We start from the raw sequence: 13,554 nt of genomic DNA, 5'->3' as shown, positions 1-13,554 counted from the left end.
AAAGAAAGAAAGAAAGAAAGAAAGAAAGAAAGAAAGAAAGAAAGAAAGAAAGAAGAAAGAAAAAAACAGAAATTCAGAGCCTCCTGGGTGGCTCAGTCTGTTAAGCCTCTGACTCTTGATTTCAGCAGAGGCCATGATCTCACAGTTTGTGACTTTAAGCCTCACATCAGGCTCTGCACTGACAGTGCAGAACCGATTTGGGTTTCTCTCTCTCTCTCTCCCTCTTTCTCTGCCCTTCCCCTGCTCATACTCTCTCTCTCTCTCTCTCAAAATAAATAAGTAAAAATAAAATAAAATAAAATAAAATAAAATGAAATAAAATAAAATAAAATAAATAAAATAAAATAAAATAAAATAAAATAAAATAAAATAAAATAAAATAAAAACAGAAATTCAGAGACCGGGCAAGTGCACCCCCAAAAGCCCTTGTCTCCCCGCATACACCAACCTAGGACTGCCTGCATGAACCCTTGTATGCCTGAGATACCACCTCTCCTTGAAGCATACAAACCCCTTCTTCCTGATGGGCAGCAACATATCCCACAGCTGACCGCCGAAGAAGTTGTCAGGGTGGTTGACACTGATTGGTGTGTGGCAGTGAAGTCATTAGTGGCAGATTTTGCCCATCATCTGCAGAAAATGTGGGTGTATCACAATCCTGCTCTGAGGAGCTCTGGGGGAGCTTTGTGCCAAGGCAGGGGCAACTAGCAGGGAGACATGTTTGGCTAAGCTCTATATGGCTAGACTCTCTGGCTCTTTTCACAATTTTCTGGGCACTAATTAACTAGACCCAAATAGGAGGTCATAATGACATTTGCCCAATTTAACACAAGAGAAAACTGGGGCACAGAGAGATCAAATGTCTTATGCACAGCAACACAGATTGCTAAGTGGGCAGTTAGGATTTGAAACAAGGGAATGTGGCTCCACACACTGGGGATGGTCACTGATTTTCTCAAGGTGAAACAAAAATGGCACAATTGAGAACCATGGATATGTTGTGTTGATATTAACAACCTCCAGTGTGTGACCTGTTGATCTACAGAGCAAAGACGTCTGCAGATGTGCACTGAAAGAAAATAATGGCCTTTCACAATTCATCATGACTCTGCCTTTTCCTTGCTTAAAATAAACTCAGAACTAGTTTGTCTACAAGTTCAGTGTTAGATTGTAAGACAAAACCCTGACAATTATAGTTGTAGTTTGTACAGTACTTTTAATGCTTCAGCGTTTTAATATGGTATTAATTATATCAATAACATTGTGGCTTCTTTCAGATAAAACAAGTAGAATTTAGTTGCCAAAACTGGTCATTCGTTAAATTAGAGCTTAAGTAGAACGTTGTTTAGCAACACAATTTCCCTATTCTCTTGTAACAACACAAAAAGTCACAACTACACTCGGGAAATCACAAAGTACTTAAAGTAATACCACTATGAAGATTATTATTCAAGCATACTCTCAGTTTATCATCTTATATAAAATTTGAGTAGTCAATAAGAGTAATATATAAAGAGTAATATATAAAGAATGTAATTACAAAAAAAGAATATAAATAAATTACAGTAGCTATACCAAAAGATTTAGATCAGTAAAAATAAATCTGGTTAACTTTTCTGACACCCTGATCTTTAGAAATCAAAAGATTTACATGGATTTGTCCTTCGAACTGCAGCAGATTTAATGATATTTTAACTTTAATCAAAAACCCAAAATGAAGAAAATAGGACATAAGCTAAGCATAGATGGAGCCTTGACAAATTCCAGCAGCAGAGTATGTTACAAACGATATTATTCTGATGTGGTTCTTGCTTTGTCCAATTTGTTCATTTTTCACACGATTTAACTGCATGAATTGCAATTTGAAGGAAATAGAAAATAGTTTAGGTTATTTGGTTCTGTTTTGTGGGAGGTTATTTCATTCTTTTGGACTTCAGGCACATAGAATTGGAGCTACCGGCCAGTTTGTGGCTATAATGCCTGCTTCTCGCAGTTTTCTTTTTAAATTTCTTTTCATCTGCTTTATTTTTCCCTCCTGTAATGGCTTTGTGTACCATCCCTAACATCACCAACCCATTGTGTCACCATAAATTATGGACTACAATTTATAAAATGGTTTGGGGCTATTCACCTCTTCATGTTACTTTATAATTTTCATGCAAAATACTTCTGACTCATTCATCCTGCTTCCTATAGATAGTTTTCGTTTTCACTGTGGCACAGTACTCCATCATTTGTGGTACGACATTTTACCTTCCCAGTCCCTACTGATGGTCATTTAGATGGTTTCCCATTCTGATTTTACTAGCAAAGCTGGACCATTTCTTCATGGATATGTAGAATGGTTTTTCTCAGAAGAACATCTCGGGGAACAGAGTCAGTGATGACATATGTACATACACAAATCCACTACAAATTACTCTGCAGAACTGTCAAACCTATTTATATTTCAGAAGCAGGAAGAGATTTTCCACTCTGATACCTAATTTCTGACCTAATACCTAATACCTAATTTTCTGACCCTAATTTCGATGGCAAAAAAAAAATGCATTTCATTGCTTTTTTAATTTGAAAATTTTCCTCACTACTGTGATTGAATAATCTTTACTGTTTAGGTATTCATGTTTCTTTCCATGCATGTAATTCATCTGTTACATCTTTTCTTGGCTAATTAGAGATTTTCCTGTCTTCCATCTAAACTGAATTTCTTACACATTTAAGATTTCTTGCAAATATTAAGAACGCTTTTTAGTTGCAGACTATATCAGAATTATCTCCAAGTCTGTGTCTGTCAATTTTGTCCATGCTATTTGTATAACAGAAATCTTTACTTGTGTGGTATTCAAACCCACAAATATTGCCTTTTTGTATTTCTTGCACATTTTATTTTTTAAAGTTTTGTTCAGGTCAAGGATGTATAAAGGGCACAAATTTTGAGTGGGCAGTTCGATCAATGTTTAAAAATGTTTATATATGTATAAACCCTTGTAATTGCCACTCAGGTAAAGATATAAAAATTTCTTGGGGAGCCTGGGTGACTCAGTCGGTTAAGCATCTGACTTCAGCTCAGGTCATGATCTCACAGTCAGTGGGTTCAGCTCCACATCAGGCTCTGTGCTGACAGCTCAGAGCTCAGAGCCTGCTTCAGATTCTGTGTCTCCCTCTCTCTCTGCCCCTGCCCCACTTTCTGTCTGTCTGTCTCTCTGTCTCTGTCTCTGTCTCTCTCAAAAATAAATAAACATTTTTTAAAAATATATATATAAAATTTCTAGAATCCTAGAAACTTCCCTGTGTCTTTTCCCAGCCAAAACCCACTCCCCACCCTATGCCCATAGCTAGACTGCAACCATTCTATAGCCAGACATGAGTTTTGTTTCCTCTTCAACTACATGTAAATGGAATCCTAGCTTCTGTACTCTTGTCTAGTTTTATCCACTCATTGTTATTACAGTGAGATTTATCTCTGTTGTTGGCAGGTAGCGGTACTTCTATTTCGTAGCTGTATGGTTCTTCATTGAATAAATACACCATATTGTATCTATGCATTCTACTACTGATGGGTGTTTGGGTTGTTTCCACCTTGGGACTACTATGAATAAGCTACTACATATTGTACAAACAAATTTTATACATATGTCTTTGAGTGGATATATGTACTCATTTCTCTTGAATGTATTTATATAACACGTACGTAAGTATATATAAAATTTCTGGGTCCAGAGTTGTGTATATATTTAGTATTAGTAATTATTGCAAACTTAGTTTCCAAAGTGTCCCAATTTACATCCAAATTGCACGACTCTAATTGTACTACATTTTTGCCAAGAGTTTGTATTGTTGATGTGCTTAATTACCGGCATTCTCATGAGTGTGTGGCAGAATTGCATTTGTGTTTCTTCTTTTTTTTCTCAATATTTAACTTCATTTCTCTGGCTTATCAGTTGTTTAGAGGAGATCAGTGACTGGAATACCACAGTACTAAAGTTATTGCATATAGACTATCAGTGTGGATGAGTCAATTTCCTGCTCCAAGACATTATTTAAGAAAATTTTCTAATCACATATAATAACCTTCGTCAACTTTATTTTCAGCATTTCTGTGTATGTAAAATTGCTTCATTTTAATGTATTAGTTGATGAATTAGATTACCAGATTTCCCAGTGCTGAATCTGTGTTATATAACTAGAATGAAATGCTGTTTATTATTCTGTCAACGTGTTGGTCATTCTTTTTGCTTAGAATTCTGTTTACTCAGAATGTTTCTATCGGTATCCATATGTGATCTTGGTTGAGCTACTTAAATGTGCTGTATTTCGGGAGCATTCATATGAAGGCTATAGTTGCCTCCTAGAAAAAATTAGAAATGTCTTCTGTTTCTCTCCTCTGGAGCTTTCAAATAATATTGATTAGATCTCATTCCAAGCAAGGTAGAATTCTTTTTGCCTCTCTCTAGCCTGGTGCTTTTTTCAGGAAGTAACACTGACAGCAATCCCCCTTTCTTCTATGGCATTTGACTTGTGTTTTCTTAAAGACAAGGCAGTAAACTGGCTGGAAGCACGGACTCTGGTGCTGGAAGCCCATGGTTAGAATTTTGGTTCTACTCCTTACTAGCTGTGTGACCTTAGGCAAATCACTTGTCCTTCTGTGCCTCCATGTCTTCATTGGAGAGTAGGAATGATAATAGACACACACACACACACACACACACACACACACACACACACACACACACATATATATATAATACACACACACACACACACACACACACACACGCACGCAGGGTCCTACCTCATAAGGTTGTTGCGAAGATTAAAAGAATTATTATGTAAAACCCTCAGAAGAGTACGTGGCACAGAACTATTAGAACTATTATTTCAACACTTCTGGAGGCAATTAAGACAATTTACATTCTGGTAGAAAACATATTTCATCACAATAAAATGTATAACATGGATGCAAATATTTCTTTTACATCTATACATTTCCTTTGTATCTTTTATCATTTCCCCATTATCATTTTTTATACTTTATTGATCTATTCCTCTTTTTTCCTTGATTGATTTTGCTAATAAGTTTATGGTCTTGCTTTTTCCCCTTCCAAATAACTGGCACAAGATTTATTCACTATTTCCAATGATTTTCATTTTCTCATTTATTATTTCCTGCTTTTATCTTTATTTGCTTCTCCCTTTTGTTTCCTCAGGTTAATTTTAATTTTTCAAAGTCATTATGCTGAATGCCTAATATTTTCCTTTCATTTTTCTTGAGTATTTAGTCACGGTTATTTTATTCCATCTGTATGCCAAAGGTTCAGAAATGTAGTCTTTTCATTATGTTTAAGTCCCAGATATTTTGCAATTTTGGTGTAAAGTTCCTCTTTTACCAAATGATTCTTTAGGAGAGGCTTTTATCTATTCATTTTGTTTTTCTGTTCTTTCAATTTTATTTTAATAAATATTTGCCTTATTCTCCAGGTCTTTTGTGAATAAATTCATTTTTATTGAATTTTTATCAGAAAATGTTCAAACGGCATCTCCCACTCTGTGACTTGTTTTTACTTTTTCTAGTGATGCCTTTTAATGAACGGGGTTCTTAGATTTAACTTAGGGAAATCTGTCAAATGATTTACTTATTATTGTCACTTTATAAGTATTATTTTTTATTTTTACTACCCAGAGTTCATATAGGTTCAGCCTACATCTTTTCTAAAGTTTTTGTTTTGCTTTTTACATTAAATGATTTAATCTACTGAAATCAATTTTTGTATAAATGAGGTTCATTTTCACAATACTGTCTATTCAATTTCCCCTCTTTAATTCCACTTCTCATGTCCATTGTGTCCATATTGATTTGTCAGTTTGTCTCTCTTTTCATGAAGTCCAATGCCAAAAATACCTAACTACCATATCTTTCTAAAGGTTTGGTGACCAGTAGGGCATTTTCCTACCATCATCTTTAGAAATACCCTGTCAAATTTCACTCACATATCCTACTGAAATTTTAACCCCATTGAAATTTTGATTTGAATTGAATTCAACTGACAGATCAATTTGGGAAGAATCAACATTTTTATAACCTAAACCACAATATATTTCTCCATTTATTTTCTTGACTGCTTTACAGAAAATATTTACATTTTTTCCCATACAGTACTTGCATATTCTTTGCTAGCATTAAATCTAGGTAATTTATATATTAGTCTAAAATAGCATTTTATTGGGGTGCCTGAGTGGCTCAGTGGGTTAAGCATCCAACTCTTGATTTTGGCCCAAGTCATAATTTCACACTTCTTGAGACAGAGCCCCACATTGGGCTCTGTACTGAGACTGCTTGGGATTCTCCTTTCTCTTTTAGACCCTGTCCCACTTGGACTTTCTCCTCCCTCTTTCTAAAAGGAAAAGAAAAAAGAAAAGAAAAGAAAAGAAGGAATGAAAGGAAAAGAAAAGAAAAGGAAAAAGAGGAAAGAAAAGAAAAGGAATGAAGAGAAAAGAAAAGAAAAGAAAAAAGAAAAAAGAAAAGAAAAGAAAAGAAAAGAAAGGGAAGGAAAGAAAAGAAAAAAGAAAAAAAGAAAGAAACTACATTTTGCCAACTTAATTTCTGGTATATAGAATCCAATGAATTTTTATATATTGATGTTATATTCAGCTATGTTATTGAATCTCTTATTTCTTCTAATGATTTCAAAGTATAACCTTTGAGTTTTATATGTAAATAACATAAAATCTGAAAATAATTAAAGTTTCTTTCTTTTTAATCTTCCGATCCTTTATTTTCTTATCTTATAGTAGTAGTAGTAATCTTGTCTTATTCCAGAAACAAAACAATTTTTTAAAATATTCTACCATTCAGAATGGTTTGCTTTTGGTTTATGTTAGGTATCTTTTGTCAGGCAAAGGGAAGCCTTATTTTCTAGTTTAATAAGAATTTTTATCATGTGTGGAAGTTGAATTTCGTCAACGCTTTTTCTTTTTTTTTTTTTTAATTTTTTTTCAACGTTTATTTATTTTTGGGACAGAGAGAGACAGAGCATGAACGGGGGAGGGGCAGAGAGAGAGGGAGACACAGAATCGGAAACAGGCTCCAGGCTCTGAGCCATCAGCCCAGAGCCTGACGCGGGGCTCGAACTCACAGACAGCGAGATCGTGACCTGGCTGAAGTCGGGCGCTCAACCGACTGCGCCACCCAGGCATCCCCAACGCTTTTTCATCCATGTGTTAGTATGGTCACATGTCTTTTTCTTTTTAATATGTTAATTGGTAAAAGATATTTCTGGACACTTACGCCTTCCTGGGATAAATTCAACTTGCTTACGATATGTTCTTTTTTCTCTTGTAGATTTTGCTTTGAAATTTTGAATCTTTATTGAGATAGGCCTAAAATTGTCTGATATGGAAATCAAGTTTCTATCAAATCTGAAGTATGAACTGGGAGTATTCTCTTCTTCCATTCTTACAATAGTTTGTATAAGATTGCAATACTCTATTTCTTAAGAATTTATTAGAATCAGCCTGTAAAGCTATCAGGCTCAAGTGTCATCCTTGTGGAAAATTTTTTAATGGAAGAGTTAATTTCCTGAATGATTATAGGGGAATTTAGGATTTCTATTTATTTATTTTTTATTTTTTTTAACATTTATTTATTTTTGAGACAGAGACAGAGCTTGAATGGGGGAGGGTCAGAGAGAGAGGGAGACACAATCTGAAGCAGGCTCAGGGCTCCGGGCTGTCAGCACAGAGCCCGACGCGGGTCTCGAACCCACGGACCGTGAGATCATGACCTGAGCCGAAGTCGGACGCTTAACTAACTGAGCCACCCAGATGCCCCACGATTTCTATTAATTTTTAATAAATTATAGTAAATTACATTTCTTCCCATTTTATCCATCTAATCTTATTTTATTTGCCTAATATTTTTCTTGCTAAAATTTTACAAATATTTTCTATTTTTTTTCAAAGAATTAACTTTAGGTTTGTTGAGATTTCTTATGTCATCTTTAGTTTCTATTTTATTAATTTCTACCATAAACTTTTTATATCCTTTTTCAACCTCTAAAAATTTTTGTTCTGATATATAGATAGGAAAATTTTATAGGTATTACATATATATACACATTTAAGTTCTACTCTCAGCAAAATTTTTTTAACGTTTTATTTATTTTTCAGACAGGGAGAGACAGAGCATGAACAGGGGAGGGTCAGAGAGAGGGAGACACAGAGTCTGAAACAGGCTCCAGGCTTTGAGCTGTCAGCACAGAGCCCGACGCGGGTCTTGAACCCACGGACCGTGAGATCATGACCTGAGCCGAAGTTGGCCGCTTAACCGACTGAGCCACCCAGGCGCCCCCAGCAAATTTTAATAATGCAATACAGTACTATCAACTATTCTTACTATGTTCTGTATTCAATCCTCAGACATTATTCATTTTATAGTGGAAAGTTGTTCTGTTCTTATTGTGGCCTCTTAGATTGGCTACTTACCTCACCCATTTTTAACCTGTATGTGACTTGCTTTTTCTCTGATGGCTTTTAAGATTTTTCTTTACCTTTGTTTTCTGCCATTTCACCACAATTAATTTAAGTGTAAATTTCTTAGTGTCTATCCAGATTGGTGAATATTTCACTTTCTTAAAAACCTATAGGTTTGTTTTTGTGTTTTTTTTTTTTAATTTATAAAATTTTCAGACATTATTTCTTCAAGTAGTTTCTTTTCCCCACTTTTTTCTATCCTCCTTTTTCTGGAAGTCCACTTAAAATATGTTGAGGCTTCTCATTCTTTCCTCCCTATATCCTACCTTTTCTCATATTTTTCGTCTCTTTGTCTCCCTGGGATGCAGTCTAGTTAATTCCTTCAAGTAGTGGCTGCAAGCACCTTCATTCTGTGCTATGTCTAACCTGCATTATTAGAGTTACTTCAACACTTTCTATTTCTAAAAATGTTATTTGCTTATCTTTCAGATCAATCTGTTATTTTCTAGTGTTTTTTGTTGTTGTTGTTGTTGTTGTTGTTTACTTTCATGTCACCATCTATTTCTTTAAGCATTTCATCCATAGCTATGTTCTCTTTTCTGTGTCAGGGTTACTTACTCCAGGAAAGCCTGTCTGAATTCTTCTGCGTTGACAGCAGTGATTTCTGGAATCACAATTTTTTCTGTCAGTGGCCAGGAGATTGTTTATAGCTGACTGGCAAATAAATGGTCAATTGTCAGACTATAATTTTTTTCTCTCCCTATAGACTTTTGTCAGATTTTTGTAACTTTAGAAGCCAATGTTATCAGAATATGTTCAGAGTTTTCTTTTTTTTCCATCATTCCTACCAGGAATTTGATTAGTCCTTTCTCTTTTTTTCTAAGTTTATTTATTTATTTTGTGACTCACATCACATGCTGACGTGAGTGAGGAAGGGTCAGAAGGAGAGGGAGAGAGAGAATCCCAAGCAGGCTCCATACATAGAGCCCAATGTGGAGCTCGATCCCATGAACTGAGAGATCATGACCTGGGCTGAAATCAAGAGTTGGATACTTATCCAACTGAGCCACCCAAGGCACCCCTGATTAGTCCTTTCAATCTATAGATTCAACTCTATCCTTAGCTCAGAGATCCTTTTCTTTTTTTAAAGGAGCGCATATCCTTAATCTGTTATTTCTTTTTTAAATTATCTACATGTTAGATTCCTGGATCTACCAACCAAATATTTCATCTTTTCCCTCATCATTGTTATCTCCGTGTCTTTACTCTGAATTTTGAGACAATTTATGCCTTTTAAACTCAAAGTCTTTAATTCAGTTTCCACAGTGATAATATGTTCCTCCATGTCATCTACTAAATGGATGTATTTGGGTTAAAACATAGTTTCTAATACCAAAAAGGGAAAAAAAATCATTTGTGTGCTGCATTTATATCTCCTTAAAAGATGGGGCAGGGGAGTCCCCCCAAAATTGTTTCCTGCCTATAAAATCAATTCTATTATACCAAATAATCTTATTTGTCTTCACTGATAATCATTTTTACCCTATTGGATTCCCTTAGATGAGATGTATTATTCTTTGTCCAGTTGTCACAGACAGTGGAAAGCAAAGTGGCTGTAATCTAGAACTAGGCATGCTTCCTGCCAATGGACCTGGAAGAACCTCTCTTCTCCTCAGAATCTTGAACTTCACTGGCCTCGAGGACAGAAATGACTTATTCCTCCCCTCATCCCTTCTGCCCCTCCGGGTGTTGGGGAACCTAATATCCCTGATGGTTAAGTGTTGCTCCATCTATTGCTTTCCAAAGCTTATCCCAGAATTCCAGGCAAAGTTCAGAAGCTCTGCACAGTTCTGTCTGCATGGACCTCAAGAGAGCCCAAGGCTTTACTTGCACCTAATTTCCTATGGGCCTATTGCTGCTGTATTTTTGCTTTATTTTCAACTACTTTGTTCCTCATTTAGCTTTTATGAGAAAGAGAGGAATATTTTGAGAGCTGTACTTATTCAACCACCTAAATGGTACTTTTTTTTCCAAAAGCAGGTCAGTTGTTATTGTTATTGTCATAGCCCTTGCTCTATAAAAGTTTTCTCATGGCCCACAGGTTTCAAATTATTTTAAAGTCTCTGTCCTCTGCATACTGCTTCTCTAAGCACCTCAAGCCAGGGTTATTACAATTGACAGCATTTAGTAGTCCTGGCCCTTATGGTTTCATTTAAATTAAATCATTTTAATTTTTCAAATCTCTTAGGAGATTTTTTATTTATTTCCTGTGGCAGACAGAATAGAATTAGAACCATAATCTCCATGTCTTCTGGAAAAAAAAAACATACATATAAGGGAGAGAAAAAATATTTTCCTTTGCTACACACATCATCTTTGATCTACGGTAGCAGTTGTGTGTTCTCAGAGGCTTCGGCCTGTCTCTTTCGGAGCTCTAAGAATCCTGGAATACCTCTCCCTGCACAATGAAAGCTTCCCTATTACTGTCACATCGTGCCTGAGTTCCTCATCCAAGTCCAATATCCATAGATCAGAAACATACACAAAAGGGGAATAGGGGTGGAAAAAAGAAAAATACCCAAAAGTACATCAATCCTGTACATCATTTATGGGAAACGTGAAACATTCTGTGACAACTCAATGCAAGTTAATAGCATGTATCTGTTTCATACAGATAAGGAAATGCAGACTAGGAGTCTTTAACATTGCTTAATTTAGCAATAGTTATAATTCTAATTCCCAGTATTTATGTTGAGAGCCCAGAATATATCACTTCTATTCTGTTCCATTTGCAAAGGCAAGCATCCTCAGGCACCCCCTAGGCTTATATGGTCAAGCCTGTTACCCTAACTTATCACATCCCCAAATAACTTGGCCATACTTTTGTCTGAGTTTCACCTCAGCCTATGAGCATGCACCAGTCTCATTTCCAAAAGTTCAATTACTTGGACTAAGCAGTTTCTCTAGAGACATAGAACTGGGAAAATTCTGGGTGCTCTCACTGTTACTTCAAAAGCTAATTCTCATTCCATCGAATGAAATATTTATCCCCTAGGGGAGCTAGGGAAGCTGAAGAGCATGTTTCAATCATCTGCCTATTATCACTTCCAGTGCTTATTCCATTAGACAATTCAGTGACTCAAAGCCAGATGTTTTTATCCCCAAGTGAAAAGTCCTACATTTGGTCTAAAATGACAAATACACTGCAGTGTGGAAAATGACATTCTGAAATTGGCCAAAGGGTTTTGTTTAACATCAGAGCACTTAGAGCGTTTCTGAACTTTCCCCAAAATTTTATCTTTCACAAATACAGTCTCCGCATCAGTACGTGCTTCATGACATATCAATATTTATTGCCTGACCAGTAAGATTTCGTTTTCAAAATACAGGTCTGGTTTTACTTAAGTTATGGCTCAAAAATAGATTGTCATGGTACTTCTTTTTTGGTGCTGAGGAAGATAAATCACATCTTCCTCTTACTTCTCCATGGGCTCCATCACTAATACCACCCCCCCACCCTGCTTTGCTTCCTCTATAACATTGGATAATTCTATTTACTTATTTTTAGTGCAGTAACTGATCTCTTTTTAAAATTTAGGCTGCTAGCATTTTTTTTACTTACCACTTGAATAATTGAATGATTATTTTTGAAAAATCAGTGAGATTATATATATATTATATACAAGAGAGAATTCATATATTATATACTATATATCTATCTCCAGGTTTTTCTGGACACCACTAATGTATGAAATTCAAGAGTTTGAAATCCTCCTGTAGCTCTGTGATTCCTTGCTGATAAATAAGGATTATGCCACAAAAAAAAAAAAAAAAAAAAAAACCACCATTGTTGATGGAGGAAAATGTGTCGGCAGAGAATTCTGGGACAGCAAAACAGAATGATATCACACTGACAGTAATTCACAGTTAGCCAAAAAACAAGGAACCACCCTGAGGCTAGCTGAATGGCTTCAACAACTCAGCAGATGCAGAGCAAACACATTTTCTAACTCTAAAATGGAATCCTACCCTTTGAAATAACTCTGCCATATGGTGGTGTTGCTAAAACTTTTACAATGATCAAGACAATTCAGCAGTTTGCCTGTGCCGAGTCCAGTAAGGTGTCCTGACCGAGATCACACCTATCCTGAATCTATCCACAACAGATACGAAAATTTGTGGCGATTCACTAAGACTGGATACCCAAGCTCTATGGCAACCTTAATTCAGAACAATTTCTACAATAACTTTTGGGCAAAACAGCAGAATATGTAACAACAGGGCAGAGGGTCAGGATCCAATCCCTCTTCAGTGGAGAAACAGAAACGCAGAACTTCCTAATTGCTTCCAGATGTCTAAAGCATTTACTCTCTTCAGATGAGTATCTCACAAAATTTTATTTCTCCCCAAAATGACAACATCTCCTCCCCAAAACACCACTCAAGCGGCAAAAGTAGAAATGCTCAACAGATAACTTCCTCATCCTATTCTACCACCAAATCCACCAAGATCAAACATCTGTTCTTTTACACACTGCTTCCTTTGGTGAATGGCCTTTCTTCCAGAGCACGTCAATGCCTCTCCCTGTGTTCTGGATCCCAGCTCCTGAAATTACCTACTTATATCCCTTGTCAGGATTTCCCTCTTCACTGGATTTTCTCATGACAAAATAAACATGGGACATCTTTTTCCTTTTAGAGAGTCCCTTGTTTGGGTGTCTGTGTGTTTTTTTTTTTTTTTGAATGTTTATTTATTTTGAGAGAGAGACAGTACACATGTGCAAGAAGGGGAGGAGCAGTGAGAGAAAGAGAGAGAGAGAGACAGAGACAGAGACAGAGAGAGAGAATCCCAAGCGCAGAGGCCAATGCAGGGCCCAAACTGATGAACTGTGAGATCATGACCCGAGCCAAAACCAAGAGTCAGACTTTCAACTGGTTGAGCCACCCAGGCATCCCGTGTCTGACTCTCATGGTCATGAGTTCAAGCCCCACGTTGGGCTCCACATTGGGTGTGAAGCCTACTTAAAAAAAGAAAAAAGAAAGAAAAGAAAAGAAAAGAAAAGAAAAGAAAAGAAAAGAAAAGAAA

The sequence above is a fragment of the Herpailurus yagouaroundi genome, unplaced genomic scaffold (assembly GCF_014898765.1).
Source record: "Herpailurus yagouaroundi ecotype Mexico unplaced genomic scaffold, PumYag 198, whole genome shotgun sequence".
NCBI classification, from domain to species: domain Eukaryota; kingdom Metazoa; phylum Chordata; class Mammalia; order Carnivora; family Felidae; genus Herpailurus; species Herpailurus yagouaroundi.
This window is presented reverse-complemented; position numbering follows the sequence as displayed.